The sequence below is a fragment of the Globicephala melas genome, chromosome 11 (genome assembly GCF_963455315.2).
Source record: "Globicephala melas chromosome 11, mGloMel1.2, whole genome shotgun sequence".
Classification (NCBI taxonomy): domain Eukaryota; kingdom Metazoa; phylum Chordata; class Mammalia; order Artiodactyla; family Delphinidae; genus Globicephala; species Globicephala melas.
The window spans coordinates 27239490-27257786 of NC_083324.2; the positions used below are offsets into that span (position 1 = coordinate 27239490).

The window sequence follows — 18297 nt, forward strand, 5'->3', positions numbered from 1 at the left end:
GGTTGCGTGCTTGGAAGAGTCCCTGTCTTTGTGGGTAGCCTCGCGCTGTTCTTTTAGGAGGCCAAGAAGGGGGACAAGCAGGTGTCCAGGTCGCCCTCCCAGCAAGTTTAAATCCTTTCCTCGGTCCTATCCAGGTGTTACCAGATATGCTGTTTCTAGAATCAGTTTGTTCGTTCGTTCGTTCATTCATTCACCCAACATATATTTACCAAGCACCTATGGGTTGTGGATTGTGCCAGGTGCTAGAGACCCAGCAGTGAGAAAGGACGACGTATTCTCTGTCCTTTTGGAGCTTACATTTAGGAAAGGAGATGGAATTAAAAAGGAAAGAAAATTGTAGAGTCGGACACTGCAGTACAGACCACAAACCAGAGACAGAGAGAAGGGGTGGGGCGCAGCGTTCCTTCAGCCGCGATGGTCCTGGACGGTCTCTCCAAGGAGGAGACGTGGGGGCCGAAACTTAAAGGGGCCAGCCATTGGGAAAGAGGAGGAGAGAAACTTCTGGACAGAACAGCAGCCACAGTGGCCATGTGGCAGGAAAGCAGAAGGAATTTTTGCAGAATATTTTGAAAGGAGCACGAACGGGATTTAGGGATTGAGTGGACGTTGAGGATAAAGATTCAATTGGAGGAGACTAGGGTGGAAGGCTCGAGAACCGTGATGTTTCAAGAGCTCAGCTGAGCTGAATGAGTCCTGAGAGTCGGTGGGCTACCGCGAAAAAAGGCATCGTGGTGTGGGGAGACCTGGGAGACAGGACCCCAGCTCTGCCCCTCCTCAAGGATTGATGTGACCTGGAACACGGGACCACCCTTTGGCTTTTAATTCCCCTCAGTGGCTATGTTAGATGAATTCGGAAGTCCAAAATAGCTACAAGAGCTTCAGCTCCTATCCTTTAAGCACTTGCTAAGTGCCTGGCACTGGGCTAAGTGCTTTAAATATATTTTTTCTCGTTGAATCCTCTGAGTAATCCCACTCCAACAAGGCTCTCCTGCAGATGATGGAACTGAGGCTCTAAGAGGGAAAGGCCTCCAGCTCGAGCAGCCTCCTCTCTCCCTCTAAACTATGGAGCCTCCAAAAAAAAGTGAAAATGTGGGAGGATGTTCTATCTGCCCCTAGGAGATAGAACAATTACATCAAATTCCCTGAAGCCCCCTAGAATTTACCTAAGATCCCTCCATCATCCACATCCATTTGAGATGGTCACAACATAGCATGGAAGCCACTCGGTTCAGGAAGAATAAAACCCATGTTAGGGCTGTCAGGGACCCAAATCCCATGGTCTGTCCATTCTCCTAGGTCTCAAATTACCCTCATTCACCGTTTTTCTTTTTGCCAGCATTTTAATTGTTCTGCCACTTAGAAATGAAATGAAGTAGACATGCTTCTTTTCCTGCTAGAATCCGAGACCAGGGCTGGTGTCAGTGTAGGTCAAGCAGCATGGACTGCTTTGGTGCAGAGCTCTTTTTTTTTTTTTTTTTTAATGATTTTTATTTATGTGGACCATTTTGAAAGTCCTTATTGAATTCGTTACAATATTGCTTCTGTTCTGTGTTTTAATTTTTTGGCTGGGAGGCATGTGGGATCTTAGCTCCCCGACCAGGGATCAAACCCGCACCCCCTGCATTGGAAGACGAAGTCTTAACCACAGGACTTCCAGGGAAGTCCCGGTGCAGAGCTCTTGATAACAGGCCAGAGAACAAGCCTGCCACCTTGGTCCAAGGCCAGAACTGGATCAAGGGAATTCACTTCTGTCCACAGAAAATTTTGGTCGGGAGGCAGTTCAAATGGTAGAGTCGGGTGGGTGTTGATAGTCATTTGTTACTGTTGTTTCTGATGGTGTTCCATTTTTGCTGTGGCCTCAGGGAATGCCCAGCATGGGAGAAATGGCTTTTTATAGTGTGGGCTGGTGATGGCGGTGTAGACAGAGAGGTCTTGGTTCACCCTCAGAGGGTAACCTCATCAAATTATCAGACGCTGAAATCATGTGATTCAAGTCATTTGGCTTCTACACTTCAGAGTGGAGGTGCCTGCCTTGGACAGAAGCACCAAGCATGGTAGTAAACACTTACATTTATTGAACATACTATGTGCCGGGTACTGTGCTAAGTGATTTACATGCGTTTTCTCATCGGATCCTCACAATCGGCCTCTGTAATAGATAGGATGATTATCCCCATTTTACAGATGAGGGAAGTTGAGTAATGTGTCCAAAGTCACACAGCTCCTGAGATTGCTACAATCTGGCGTTGGGTTTGTGGTCTTCTGATTTTGAAGCTTTGAGCCACCAGTGGAAGGCAAGACTTATCTCATCTAATGTATTTTGTTCACACGGACCAGACAAAACCACCGGACCCTGAAACGCTCAAGAACTATAAAGCACTGATCTGCCATGTCTTCTACAAACTTCTTTCATCAGCTGCTCCCCAGTTTTTCAGAACTTGACACCCACTTTGGGGTCTATGACAGATAATTTTATCACCTAGTAGGACATCATCTTTCTTTCCGGTTCATGCCTTGAAAACACAGCTGGCAATTAACATACCTGCTGTCCAAGGCAACGCTTCAGAAGCTTTCAGAAGGGAAAAAAAAAAAAGCATCCAAAGCCAACCATTTCCCTTAATATTCTTTAGCAAACATATAAATGTCATTCAAAATGAACGTAAGACAGACACAGTATTTTCTTTAGACCGTGAGGCGCTGAACTACAGGGTCATAGAAGTGTCGACTATGAAAGAAATACCTAACGAACATGTACATGTCTTCAAACAGGAAATAATTATTCCGAAATTAAAAGATAGAGATTCTGACCTGACCTCCGAGCCACATGCAGTGGGAAGCTTATCACCAGAAAGGTAGAGGGAGAGATGTGATTGTGAAGCCCAGACTTACAGACACGTGAGCACATTATCGAGCATTTGTGAGTCCATTTCTTCAACTCTAGAGTGGGGATGCTAATACCTGCTTCAGGGAGTCGAGGGGACAAATAGATACAAAGAGAGCATTGGCCTTGCATGGTACCTGCCATGTTGTGAGGGCCCCATAAGTAGCCATTCTTAACCTTCCTTCAACTTAAACCTGTCGGAAGGTTTAAATGACCCTAGTGCTTTTAACCAACAATTTTCTCACTGGTTCAGTCCTTAGCATAGTATCATTTCTCCTAAGCAACCCAAACTATTATCCGTAACAGGATCAACCAAAACTCTCTTACAACTTCTATTTCAGCACATTCTCATGTTCAAAAATTTGATTTCATCAAAGACATTTTCCGTTGTTTAGCGTGCTTTTAGCACTTCATGCTTTAATTCTCCAAGAACTTTGCATGCATACGTAGTCTCTAGAATACCTCTCTATTAATCAAAATAGATGTTTTACCAGAATTGAAGATCCCATTTTCCAAGCATATGTTAACTTGAACCAGGTTTATTTCAACATGCACCAAGGTTACTTGCTTTTCCATTTCTGCCGCTTACCAGGGTATAATCTTGGACAGATTAATTGACTTCTTACCTTAGTTTACTGACCAATAAACTGGGAATAATAGTAAGACCTATATTATGTGGTATTGTTAGAAATAAGTGAGAAAAATATTATATACCTGGAATGGGATAAGCATTCAATACTTGTTTTAATATTGTTACGATTGTGGTTGTTCCTGTGGTTATATCACTGAGTATTAGAATCAGTTAATCAGCCACCATGTTTTAAATGACTGCTCTCTGTAAATTATTGAGCTAGAGCTGTAGATGGGGAAAGACTTTTTAGGAAAAAAAAAAAAAAGACCTTATCTCTGTTTTCTGGAAGTTATTGTCTAGAGTACATACAACAGAAGGAACTTTGGAAATTTTCTGGTCCGGTGTTTCCAGTGATGTGCTCAGTTCCTACTTGCTGTTCAGAGCCAATTCTTTGCAACTCTTTTCATGTCCAGATTTAGTGATGTCCTGTTGGTAGCTTAAAATTGACCAGAGTCAAAGTATTTGCACCATGGAAATTGGCAAACTCTGCCTAAACAAGGCTGTTGCTTCTCCTTCTTCCCCTTCCTCCTCTCCTTCTCCTTCTTTTTGACAGCCTTTTTCCTAGCACATCACTGAGTGTTTTCCAAGCATGGGATATATACCACATGTTACCTGAGAGAATGTTAGATGCGGCAACAACTCAGTATTAAATAGAACCAATCAAATTGTGAGAGGGTTATTTTTATTTATTTTATTTATTTTATTTATTTTTGGCTGCGTTGGGTCTTTGTTGCTGCGCGTGGGCTTTCTCTAGTTGTGGCGAGTGGGGGCTACTCTTCGTTGCAGTGCGTGGGCTTCTCATTGCGGTGGCTTCTCTTGTTGTGGAGCATGGGCTCTAGGTGTGTGGGCTTCAGTAGTTGTGGCACGTGGGCTCAGTAGTTGTGGCTCGCAGGCTCTACAGCACAGGCTTAGTAGTTGTGGCTTGCAGGCTCTAGAGCTCAGGCTCAGCAGTTGCGGCTCACGGGCTTAGTTGCTCCGCGGCATGTGAGATCTTCCCGGACCAGGGCTCGAACCCGTGTCCCCTGCATTGGAAGGTGGATTCTTAATCACTGTGCCACCAGGGAAGCCCGAGAGGGTTATTTTTAAATTATATTTTCTTCCTTATCCTTCTATCAAGGAGAAAGTTTCGTTTGAGGGCTTATCTTCCTCTCACACTTCTCTAAAATTTCACATCTTCATGTCTAATGAAGAGAAAGAGGGAGAGTGAGCAGGCCTCAGGCTGTGGACCCGCCGCAGGCAACCCTGCCTACCTAGGAAGTAATAATGTCGCTGCATTGGGTTGGCCAAAAAGTTCGCTCGGGTTTTTCCATAATGTCAACCTAATATTTAAGTTGTATTTATTTTTATACTTCTCTTATTGAGAGTGATATTTAGTTTCCATGTATGGTAGTGACACCAAGTTTCTTTTTATAATTAAGTATTTTTTAAAAGAGAGCCAATTTAAAGGAAAATATTAAGTAAATAAGTAAATAGAGTACAGATGGCACATGGGCAATAGCCCAAATGGGGAAGGTGGTATTGATGCCGGAAGTTTGGGAAGTTGTGATACATTCTAGTCACCCCATTTTGCAGCTGTATAAACTGAGGCCAGGGAAGGAAAATGACTTGAACCACTCGTTTCGTCACAGAACCCAGACCTTCTATCCAATCCATGTGTTTGTTTTCCCCACCCTTTACCTGAGCTGAGCGGGGTGGGGGTGGGGGGAGAAGCAAAAAAAAAAAGAAACCTCTCCACTCTGTAGCAGATCTAGGCTGGCTACAAGAGACAAGTTGTCACTGGCAATGGTGATGTAAGCAATCTATACCCTCAACTTCAGGCTGAGGCAGCTGTGGGGAGAAGAGGAGGGCAGCAGGGCTGACAGGTGGTCCCTTCGTGCAGAAACATTAATGTTCAGTAATGACGGTACAAGCTTCATTGGCTTCGCACCCGGGCCATGCGGAAGCAGGGGCACGAGTAAGACATGGTCCTTGGTATCTTCCAGCTTGCGTTCGATTGGGCTTCTTAGTGTTGAGAGACGTTTATAAGGCAGAACAAAACCTAAAAATGCCAGAGGTGGGCAAAGCACCTGCCCCCCCACCTCCACTTATAATCAAATAAAAATAAGCCTTCATGCCTGCTTCGAGATTTTACAAAATTAAACTTTCCAATTCGCCCTTCCGAGTTTCTCCTAAAATGAGAGGATGCCGTGTAAATAAGCATGGAAGAGCAGCTCAGCATCCTTCAGAGGGTACAAACCCTGGAGTCCAACAGACCCACATTCACATACCAACTTCATGGTGCTGCCAGCTTTGGGTCTTGCAGGAAGTCACTAAACCTCTCTGAGCCTCAGTTTCCTCATCTGTAAATGGTGATAATCATCATGCCCCCCCCCCGTGAGAGTTAATTACTAATAAATCACTTAGCCTCGTGCCAGCCAAATAATAAGCATGCAACCATTGTTAAATCTCAGCAGCATTAAAACGGTAGGTTTGGAGGAGCCCTTGAGCCTTGCAGAAATCCTCTCTGGGAATGAAGTGTTGGGACAGAAATGAGGGAGAGTGGAAGGAAAAACAGGTCTACTTCAATCAGGCATCTGTTCGGAAGCCCCAGGGGGGTGAAGAGAGATGAGAACATACACTTCCTGGACCCAGTCTCCGAGCACAGTACCCTGAGCAACAGGAGACGAGAACAATTCTCCTTGTTAATGAGGCTGCGGCTCCTAATCAGCGCGTGGAACAGAACGCTTTTGCTTAATAGAGATCATTTCCCTGCCTCTTGCCCAACTCCCCAGCAGTGCCAGCAGCTCTTTGTTTAATGAAAGGTGGGGACTTTGAGTAGTGTGGTGGGATGGGCTGGAGGAGGTATTATTACCCTCATTACTATGATAATAGTTTAATCACAATCAATATTTATGAACATGCACAGAAGCCGTGCAATCAACCAGCAGCCCTGCAACTCACGTTCTTGCCTAAGGATGCTTTCCAGGAAAGCCTGGGCTCTCTCCCACCTTCCCCTAGCCCCTCTGAAGCTCTACAGTGGTCCTCAGAGGTCATTTCAGAATATCAACGATGGTTACATCAGTCATTACATATGAGGTCTTGTGGTAATCGGTGAATAAAATCATAAGGTAACTCTTTTTGCTTTTCAAAGTGCATCCATAGGCTATTGTCTGGATTTTATCTTCAGACTTTAGTAAATTAGCTTGTGAAAAAGGTAGGGCGGGGTAGGAGAAGGCATAATGCAGTAGTGAATCCTTTGAAGTCAGATCCATTCAGGTTCAAATCCTAGTTCTACCCCTTCTTAGCTGTGTTCCCTGGGGGAAGAAACTTAACCTCTCTGAGACACAGTTCCTTCATTTGTAAAATGAGGAGACAAGTTCTTAAAAGAATTAAATAAGTTAGTGTAAATCAGGCATTTAGTCATTGGTAAATGCATCCATATTTTTATATATGACTATATATCAGGTATTAATTATTTCTATGTTGTCTATGAGAAAACTAAACAATTGCTGTTCCAAAGTTCACATAGTCAGTCATTGAAGGAACAGTAGTGAGAGTCCAGACTTTGAATCCAATATTCTCTTTCTATTATCTGAAAAAAAAAAAAAACAACCCTGGTTTCATTTATAGGCAATTTAGAGAAATTTTATTTTAAAACATTTTGATGCTTAACTCTTTCAAATATGCATCACATTTTCAAAGCCAGAGATTATCTTTCTGAGCAATGACCATCTGATGACCCACCCATAAAAAATCTTTGGTATCACAGTTCCTACATCTGTAAAAACAGTGTTTATAAAATCTGGCCCTCCGAAAAAGGAAAGCAAGGTAAGATGGCCTCCCAGTGAATGTGCATCTATGCAGCACGTACACGGTGCTGACACGGGCACAGCATTTCACAGTTGGCCTGAAACACCCTTGATCTTCAGCAAGCATCGAAAACATTTCAGCCCCTCTGGTGGCAGAGCTCTGGGAATCCGTCACACGGTCTGTGACTCCAGATCTACTTCAAGGCTTGTGTTTTTCTCCAGTGCTCAGAAATTGTTGGAAAGGGCTTTCACTGTAATTGTTACTTGGCCCCAAGCAAGAGCCACCGAGGTTTGCTCAACTGCTCACCCGCACACACAGTCCCAGTACATCCACCCACTGGCACATTCTGTCTCCCCCAAGCCGTCAGTCCCTTGGTTGGCACTTACAGTTTATTCCTCTTCCCAAGATGCACTTAGAGCATCCAGATTATGTATTGGGGAGCGGGAGGTGGTTTGCTCCATTTTGCTTCTCAGAATCATGATTTCAGTCACGCAAAAACCTTGAAGAAGTTACCCTGGAGAAGATACATTCTTCCCGCAAATGCTCGAATGCTGAAAATTCTATCACTTGTTTTGTTCTTTTTGCAATATCTTTTTATGAAAGGAATATACATACGTGGTTAAAATGTGAAATAGTACAGAAACACAATAATTATTTTTTTAAAAAGCAACAGTTCTCTGTCGCATCCCTTTCCATCCTCCATCCCTTACCCCAGAAGGGACCCTTGCAAACAAGTTTGCTTTTATCTTCCTAGCTCTAAGTACTGTTCTTATACTGCAGTTTCTTGGTTTATTGATCATAGAGATGATTTACCTCCCTGCTGTAGTACAATAGATAACTCACTTTGCCCTCTCCACTTTCCACCCCCCATCCTGTTACAGTTACATCAGTATTACCAGTCACTTTACATACTACCCATCCACCTTTAGTTCTTGTTTCATCCACAAGACGATGCTCTTGACACCCATGTCCTTTTCCTTCCCCTGCTGCTGCTTCCAGCTGATCTCTTGTTCTAACAGGGAACTGAATGACACACCTCTTCACTCTTATCACTGAAAAATGTAATAACCTATATTTACGAATGTCTCGAGTCTAGACCAGTGCTGTCCAATAGAACTTTCTCTAGTGATGGAGATTTTCTATATCTGAACTGTCTAATACAGTAGCCACCAGCCACCTGTACTTGAAATGTGACTAGTTCAACTAAAAAGTTGGATTTTTAATCGCATTTTGTTTTCGTTTATTTAAATATAGTCACTTGTAGCTGTCCGATAGTGCCAGACCAAGCTTAATATCAAGCCTAACTACCTAAAGCAACTTGATTTTCCAGCAGAAATGATACTAATAGCTGACACATAGTTCTTACTTACTATGCCCCAGGAACTATTCTAGAAATTCGCTTAGGAACCCAGCAACTCTATGAAGAGTACTATTATCCCCATTTTATAGATGAGGAAAGTAAGGCATGGAAGAGTGAAGTAACTTGTCTAGTAAGTGTTGGATCTAGAATTTGGCCCTACACCATCCAACCCTAGAGTCTGTGCTCTCAACCATTTCCCTGCACTTCCTCTAATCCCCGTGAGAAATGACCGCATCCTTTTTCGGGTATTTCCATTCTGCTGATGAATGCTGTGCTCGTGGTTCTCCCATGTTACTGGCCTGAGCGATGCTTATCACTGGGGCTATGTGCATTTAGATAGAACCCTGCCCATTCCATTTCTGCCACAAAAAAAAGAGAGCATGGGGCTTCCCTGGTGGCGCAGTGGTTGAGAGTCCGCCTGCCAGTGCAGGGGACACGGGTTCGTTCCCCGGTCCGGGAGGATCCCACATGCCGCGGAGCGGCTGTGCCCATGAGCCATGGCTGCTGAGCCTGCGCGTCCGGAGCCTGTGCTCCACAACAGGAGAGACCACAACAGTGAGAGGCTCGCGTACTGCAAAAAAAAAAAAAAGAGAGAGAGCATGAAAACTGGAGGTTGCGGAAAAATATGGGCAAACGTAGGCACTCAGGGCAAATTAGCTGATTTTGCCAGTAGAATAGAAAGGCTGTTCCTTTGGCGTGCAATTCCAACAGTAGTAATAGCAGCTAGCACGTACTGAGGACTTGCCATGTCCTTTATTCTGCCCCTGTATGTGTATCATCTTCATTAATCCTCACAACAGCACAGAGAGGTACAGATGATGAGGCTGCATCTCGAAGGTACTGGGAATATTAAAGGAGGTGGTTCAGAAGAAACAGTGAAAACAGTGCCTGGCACAGGGTAAATAAGTAACACATGCTGCCTATTGTAATCCTGATATTTCATCACCAAGTCTACCCAGTGGTCCCTGCTACGTTGTCTGGTACCTGTGTGAATGGTCTTTATCGCTATTGTTTTTTCCTTTTCCCTGGTACTATAATTTTTCCTGGAGCCTCATTTCCAGAGCTCTTATTAATACTAAGATATTAATAGCCTTTTGTTTTACTGCTAGAGTATTTATAAACTTTTCAAGGTGTGGGAAGTGTTTCCTATTCCACATTCTTCCTAGCACCTGCCTCATACACCATCTAAGAGTCGTATTTCTGGAAGGAATCAGGGGTAAACGTTTAGCTCTGTGCCCTATTATAATAGGTAAGGACAGGAGGCCAACAGGTTAGACAAGTAGTCAGTCAACTAGTTAATGGCCGTATTAAGATTAGAAATTTACATTTTATGATTCTTCCCCTACCCCCCCACCCCAATGGCTCCTCCTCTAGTCCAGAGGTCAGAAAATGTTTTCTGGAAACAGGCAGATAGTAAATATTTTTCACTTTACAAGCCTTATAGTCTCTGTCACAGAGACTCAGCCTCCTCCCTTGTAGCGTGAAAGCAGCTATCGACAAGATGTAAATGAATAGGCATGGCTGTGTTCCAATAAAACTTTATTGATGGACACGGAAATGTCAATTTCCTGTAATGTTCACATGTCAGGAAATATGATTCTTCTTTCGATTTTCCTTCATTTAAAAATGTGAAAACCATTCTTAGCTCGTGAGTCTCACAAAAACAGGCAGCAGGCTAGGTTTGACCCACAGGCCAGAGTTTGCCAAGCCTTTTTGCTAGTCTGTAAACTATAGATGGGAACACACTTGGTACAGTCAACTCGCAGGTAACGACAAGTGACTGAAACACTAGTAACAATATTAGGTAATACTTCTTGAGCTCTTACTAGGTACCAGACATTGCACTGAGCACTTAACATGATGTCAACCTGTTCAGCCTCACATGAACCTCCTAAAGAAGACATTGTTGTTACCCTCATTTTGCAGATGAGATTATAGAAACTGTGGGAGGTTAAAAATTTTTCCTAAGTTCATCTAACTAGTAAGTGATGGAGCATAATTCCAGCAAAGCTCTGTCTGACCCAAAGTCCCTATACATCCCACAAGTCGGCTCGCCTTCTCCCAGATTCCAGGTGATTATTAGGTAGGAAATAGCTTTAGAATGACACATCATTTTCACAATATCAGCAACTTGATGTCCTGAAAGGACTCTGCACTTAATAACCAGACCTGGGCTTGGACACTTACTGGTTTACCTCTAGAAATTTGCTTAACCTCTCTGAACCTCAGTGTCCTCATCTGTGAAGCGGGGATGGTGAAATGAGCCTTCTAATGTCCTACAGGAATGACTAATTGAGTTAGTTATACGTGAGATGTCTAGCTCAGTGCCCCATACATACATGCTCAGTAAATATCATTGAGAATCAGATGAAAATCAGCTGGTCTCCTTTTATAGCCAGGAGACCCAGGAATGCCCAAATCCTGTCCTAGACCATCAGTGACCTCCCCACAGCATCCTCCAGGAAAATACATGCAATGGATAAAATTGGGGAAATAGGAGACCAAGTGACACCTTCTTGAATATCTTGGTTATCTATTGCTGCATAACACACTGTGGCAAAGTTAGTGGCTTGAAACGATCTGTTTGTTTTGTGTACGATTTTGTGGGTCAGAAATCTGGGAAGAGCTTGGCTAGGGGATTCTTTGGTTCCATGTTGCACTGACAGGGGTCGCTTGCTGGGCTGGGCTGGGGCTGAATGTCTGATAGCTTGATGTGTCTCCATGTGCCTATTTCTCCCCCATATGGGGTCTCATCCAGCTGAGCTTCTCCACGTGCCGTGGGCTTCTGATGGCACGGCAGTCTCGGCACAGCTGCACTTAGTGGCAGCTGGCTTTCAAGGGTGAAGAAGCAAAGCTGCTGGCCCTCTCCAAGATTAGGCTCAGGGCTGATGTGGCGTCACCTCCATCATATTCTCTTAGTCACGGCAGTCACGGGCCAGCCCAGGCTCAAGGGGGTTGGAGGAATAATAGACCCCACTTCTCAATGGGAGTGGCATGCCCACACAGGGAGCAAAATAATAAGCTACCACATTGTGAGGTGGGCTTTGGGTCCATATTCCAGTGCAGAGAACTCTATTGGGCCCTGCTGGTCTCCAGGGATCTCTTTGTTAAGAGCTGAGGCCTGAGGATCCAAGGAGAAATAGAATAGAGAGAGAGTCCAGACCACAACCTGGTACAGGGCCAGCAAAGAAGAGAGGAAGTAAGATGGCCAGGCCTCTTACAGCAGGATTAGTCACAGACATCATGAAGCTTTCTAACCGTGAAACAGAACCACATACCTCAGTGTGCAGATGTTTAAGGTTTAACAACCCCACCCACTAGCAAACATAGCCCAACCTGTGCCCTGGAACCTGAACTATCAAATCAGCCCCTTCGGACATGAAAGGAAAAGAGAATATAAAAATAATAGGCAACATTTATTGAACACGTACTATGTGCCAGGCCCTGTGCAAAGGTTTTCACATACAGTGACTCATTTGATGCTTTGCAGGCACTAAATGAATTTAATACAAGTCAAATGCTTAGAATAGTGTCCTGCACGTTTTAAGCCCTTAAGAAATCTCTTTTTTCTATTAATAATCTGTACAACCACCCCATGAGGAGGAAATACTGTCATTATCTCTATTTTCCAAGAAGGAAACTGATGCTTAGAGAAGTTAATTGCCTGGCCCACAACCGGTGGCTGATCAAACCAGATGCCAGCCCAGGTGTCTGACTCCTGGCCTCGAGCTCCTACCTCTGTGCTGTACTCATACTGTAGGGACACAAGAGACCCTTTAAGCTCATCTCACAGAAGCAACAAAAGCCATTTCCTTTTGAATCGATAGTGCCCGGTCGCACTTTTCTTAAGTGATTCTTTAAGAGTGTCAGAGCTTGAATAACAGCTTCAAGAAAGCACTAGAAACCTTCATCCTGGGTACAGAGTAAAGAGTACCATGCTCAGAAGTTCATTCTGTCAACACATTTTTTTAAATTTTTTATTTTATATTGGAGTATAGTTGATTTACAATGCTGTGTTAGTTTCAGGTGTACAGCAAAGTGATTTAGTTATACATATGCATACATCTATTCTTTTTCAGATTCTTTTCCCATATAGGCCGTAACAGAGTGTTGAGTAGAGTTCCCTGTACTCTGCAGTAGGTCCTTGTTGATCCTCTCTTTTATGTATGGTAGCCAACCATATATATGGTTAGCCAACCTTGTTGATTCTCTCTTTTATATATGGTTAGCCAACCAAATATATTTTTATTGAGCCCCTACTATATACCAGGCAGTGGAGATAGTGAGGAGAGAAAAAGAAGTTCTTATTCCTCATAGAGCCTACATTCTAGACATAAGACTGGTGATAGATGATAAAATTCAACTAATAAAATCATTTTACTGATGATGGTGGCACGAAGTAGCACGTTGACATACCAAACTGCCTTAACTCTCACAAAAAAAAAAGAAAGAAAGAAAAAATCCAGATCTCTAAGATCACCTGGGTTAGGGAAGTGGAGAAGGCAGCAAAATAGCCTCATGTTCCTTGCAGCAGAAATTTCACAAGCCAGACACTCAAGTAAATGTTACCGGCCCCTTGAAAGAGTGGTGCGGTCGGCAGTTTGTAGGCAAAGACAGAGAAATCAGCTCCAAGTTCTTGTGAAGTCAAACAGGCAGGGGTGGCGTCAGCTTGTGCAGAGAATAAATCGTTTGCTTGGTTGGTTTTTGTCTTTTTTTTTTTTTTTTTAAGAGACCACGGGGAGAAAGGAGAGCTCAGGCAGTCACTAATGCAGTGGTATCTGTTCAGACTTCTTTTTTCTTCCATCTTTGCATCTTACCCACCAGATTTCTGTTTGCAAAAAGGGCCTAATCCACTTTTTTTTTTCTTGTCCGTGCATTGATTTAATAGTAACAAACCCTGAGGTCCTCGTGGTCTGCACCTGGGTTGCTTTTTCCCCTAATGAAGCAAGAGAAGTGGTTTAAGCCCCCGCCGTGCTCCCTATCAAAGCTACACAGTGATTAACTCAGGTCCCCTTATTAGGACCAGGCAGAAGAAAATCCCGTAGTCATCAGCATTGTGAAAATCCTGGAATGGTGAGTGTTCAATGAAAAGATTACCTTTGGGCACCTGAAAAATAATGGAGGAGCTCAATAGAGTAACCATTAAGGCTGTCCACACACGCTAAGTCAGGCGGAGGGTCGAGGTAATTAGCTGGGACATTCAAAGCCAGAGAAACTGTGTTGGACCTTCTGCCCTGACTGAGTCGGTGCAGATAATTATTCAAATCTCTCAGACATTTTTCCTGGAGAGGCCATTTTAGGTTGTGTCTACACACACAAAGAAACAAGACTTAAATATGACTGGTTTGATAGGTTGTTTTTTTTTTAACTGAATAATAGGGAGCTTAAGGGATGGGAGGTTCAAAGCTATAACTTATTAGCTGTGTGACTTTAAGCCAAATTGCTTCCTTTCTGTTAGCCTCAGTTTTGTCAACTGTAAAATGGGACTATTAATAGGACACTTTTCCAGAGGTCGTTGTGAGGATTAAATATAACGCATGCAATCTTCCTAACTCATCTCCTGGCAAGTCAAAAGCACAAGAAATGTAACTTACAGTTATGAATTGTTGGATGGACATGACTTATTCTGGGTGTTTAGAGAGATTGTGCATTAAGACAGCATCCAAGGAAGGCACTAGAAATCAAGGAACAATTGCCTTTACCTACAGTCCCTAATGCAGTGCCTTGGACCTAAGACTCGGTCTTTGCTGCAGGCCTATGAAAATGTGAACAGGTTGCTCACTGACAGCTCATCTTCCCACCTTCACCCTTGGTCTCCATCAAACTCTTATAGTTTGTGTCTCTTTTTCGAACCTGCCTTCCCAGAACTGGCTCTGTCTGGTCGAGGGGTGGGGGTGGGGTGTTCATGGATACTGCTAGAGAAGGGACGTTCTTTGTCCCACCAGAGGGGATGGTGAGAAAGCAGGGACATCAGGAAGTGAAGTCTGGCTGAAGTTACAGTTCTTGTCTCTCCCATGAGAGCAGTTGAGTCCCTGCAGAAAAAGGACGCCAGACCAGGTGTCTGGGGCAGACGCCTCTCCCTCAGCCTTCTCTCCTATGCCCCGGGACGTTTGGCTTTGTACCAGAGAGAAGTAGGGATGTGCGATTGAATATACAGAGCGCCCTGGCTTGGGGAACTGCCCTCTCACTCATGCCCTGCCTTGGGCAGCCTGAGGGAGGGAGCAGAGGTCTTTGCTGCTGCCTCAGTGTTCTGGAGAGAAGTCCAGTGTGTACGGTGTTCATGGAATTGGCAGGAAGTTTGCCAGACTGAAGACCAGCTCAGATGCCTCCTGGTAACCTGAGGAGATCCCAGCATCCTTTTCATGGCAAGAAATTGCCCGTGGGCTAGAGGTGAGCAGTGAAACTGTCACCACGACCGCCAAGCTAAGGAGGAGAGGCTCTATCTACACCAGTAAGCCGATATTGCCAGTAAGAAGAGGTACATTTATTAGCTTTGACCATGTCCCCAGCTCTGTTCTGTACCCTTGGATGGATTACCTCACTCAGTCCTCTCCATATTCCTTCGAGAAACATTATAATTGTCCCATTTGCAGAGGAGGCTCAGAAGTTAACTCGGTCAAAGTCACCAAACTAGAAAATGGCAAAGCCCGACTTCTGACCCTGCCAATCTTCAGCCCAACCTTTTAGCCACTTCACCAAGAAGAGTTCTTTTGAAGTTAAAAAAGAAATGAAAATTACACACAAACCCACACACTTTTGACAGACCTTGATGGGAAAAAATGCATAATGACAACATTTTATAAAATAGGTTGTGCTTTTTAAGAAATCTGTATTTTATTCATCAAAACAACATGTATATGTAATGGGAAATAGTCTTGTGTAGATTACAAGGTCGGTTGTTTATTTGATCTAGACAGTGTCTGGTGTGCGCTTGGACTTTCTGACCCTTGGCAATAATTCCAAACCCTTAGTGGGTTGGGAGGATCTGGTCCTTCCTCTCTACTTAGAGTATAGCTGGCCAAAAACATGGCCAGTCCTATGGATACTTCAAAGAAACATGATGCTTAAAAAGGTAGCACTGTTGACATTAGGCAGGAGAGGGTTCTAGGGACCAGAGTTCTGATCCTGGTTCTGTCAGTTTATTCACTCTGCTATATCCCAACATGTATACTGTAAAAAAAGAAAAAGAAAAAAAAAAACAGAACTGATGACAGCTTTCTACCTCTTAAGGATGTGAGCAACAGAGACCAGCCTTCCAGGTCACCTCTCGCATAAGGAAAGTCTCACATCGGAGCATCCTACATACCTCCTGCTTGAGCTCCTCCAGCAAGGAGGGGTTTTTTTGGGGTTTTTTTTTCAGCAATGAGTTCTTGATCACCAGAGATAGCCAGTGCCTGGCTAGACTGAGATAGCTGTTCGCACCTTCTTCTGGGGCCCCGTCATGTTACTCATTCGTCCTGATTCTATGCTCTAGAACCACCGTGACCAAGTTCAACCCTTCAACATTGAAGGTCCTTGATTAACCACGTGAAAGTTTTCATTTCATTTGCTGTTAGCCCTTCCTCTTCCAGGCGAGATGCCTTCTCCTTTACTTTTCTTGTAGAAGACACTTCTAGACTGCCCTGTATCCTCAACATCTTTCTTCAAGTTCAATGGCCAGGACCAAAAAATGATACAATCCTAATAGGACCACAGTTTACTCTGAGCTGTTTTTTCCTGTTTTTATGGGATGGGAGAAAGATCAGTAAGACTAAATGCAAGTCAGCAGTTACCAGATTTTAAAAAAGACCAACAAACTGAAGGCTAGTGCATGTAGGAGAGGGGATGGTTTCCGTCATGACATAGAGCTTGCCTTATCTTCCCAAACTGCTTTGAAAGGAATAGACTTCGGCTGGTGTCATTTTCTGGGTTGAAACTGTGTGTTGGTGGTAAGAGTGGGTGTGTTTAAAGGTTGATCATTTCAGCTGTAGCAAAACTCCTACCAACTGCCAAGCACTAAGTCTACAGAGGGAAGGAGGCAATTTGTAGCTGAGAAGAATTGTTTTGTCAGCACCTGCCCTGACCACTGATGCTTAAATTCCTCATACTTTCTGCCACTGGTGAAAAGACCAGGAGTTCAAAAGGAAAAAGTGGGGCTCGGGAGACCCTCATGTGAGTCCAGGCTTCTCTGTCTTCTGGCTTAGATCATGATGAAATAAATTCTTAAATTCTGTGGATTTTAGTGTTCTCAATAGTGAATAGATAAACAATTAATAGCCACCCTTTTGCAGGGTGGCTTAGAGAAGAAACAGTACGTGAAAGTGCTTTGCAAAGTGCAAAACATCATACAAATGTTATATATTAATGTACATAGAGGAGGTTTGAAAAGAAAGCCACCTTCTTGGGCAAACGAAATTCTAGAACAGGAATAAAGAGGAAAGATTTCGAGTTGAGAATCATTTAGTAAAATGTTATTTAGGCAAATTCTGGAAAGCTTTCCTCATACCCCCCTTAATGGTCCAGAGTGGTTTCCTTCACTCACCAAGCTTTGCAAGCATCCAGCTTTATATGCAACCCTGTTGGCCTTCAGACTAACTCAGGCAGTGGCTTCTCAATCTGGTCTGTGTATTCCTCAACCATCCTGAAGCCGGCACTGGTCACTAGCTTTTTCTCCTTCCTTCTACAAATTTTCACTGAGTACCCTTTCTAAGCCGGGTAACAAGTGAGTCACTGGGGAGACAGCTAGGGACAAGACATGACATTCTGTGGGAGACAGACATGGCACCAAAATTACTGAATTGAGATTGCAATCAGTGCTGCAAAGGGAAAAAATGTCGGGTTCTGAGAGAATCTGTAACTGGAGACTCTAGGAATCATCTTGGGTGCTGGCGATGATTCCAGGAGACAGAATGCATTGCCCTCTTAATAATTAATTGATGTGTGTTCCGCCCTTTAAAGTTTATGAAACACTTCCCCGTACATTTTGTCACTTGATCACGCTCTCAGCCCTACAAAGTACACAGTGGTGTCACCTTGTTCTAGAAATAGAGAAACCCAGGCGAAGAGACTCGAAGTGATGATCCCAAGGTCAACTAATTCTATCACTTACAGAACTTTTGACTCTAAATCCTGGACTCTTTCCACCCCACCCATTGGCTTGCTGACTTCTTTCTTGAGATTTGACATTTTGAAAAGTGGCTTTGAGAAAATAGCAACAGGGAGAAACACTCCCCTGTATACTTTCCTCGGAGACATGGGGGTAGAGGTAGTGACTCCCAATACTGGCCTCAGCCAGGTGGCAAGAGGCAGCCCACCTGAGATGTGAAAAGACATCCTAAGTGCTGGGTGCGCACCGCAGTCTTGGTACTTGCCGACAGAACTGAAAACGCTCCTCTGATCCCAAATGTAGCCCCTCGGTCTTACCTGTGCTAAGTGGAACGTGTGTGACCCGAGTCAAAATGAAACGCATAGAATATCAGACATCCTCCTCAGGTTCTGTTCCTCAAACCCAGCTGTTCATTGACTTCTCACAGGACCCAGAGCCCCGCCAGATCTGCTTGTGAATCGATCCTCTCAGCCCCCATTTATTCTGTGCTTGCTGTGTCCCAGGACTCTGTGTGTATTCACCCTTGTATCGACCTGCTGCAACAGTTACCT

General features: G+C 43.9%; 1 protein-coding gene across 20 annotated transcripts in view; it reads left to right on the forward strand.

The window, feature by feature from the left end:
* The window catches only part of CADPS (calcium dependent secretion activator), an 804342-nt gene that overhangs the window by 738818 nt on the left and 47227 nt on the right, over positions 1-18297 (forward strand). The gene's annotated exons all lie outside the window — the stretch shown is intronic.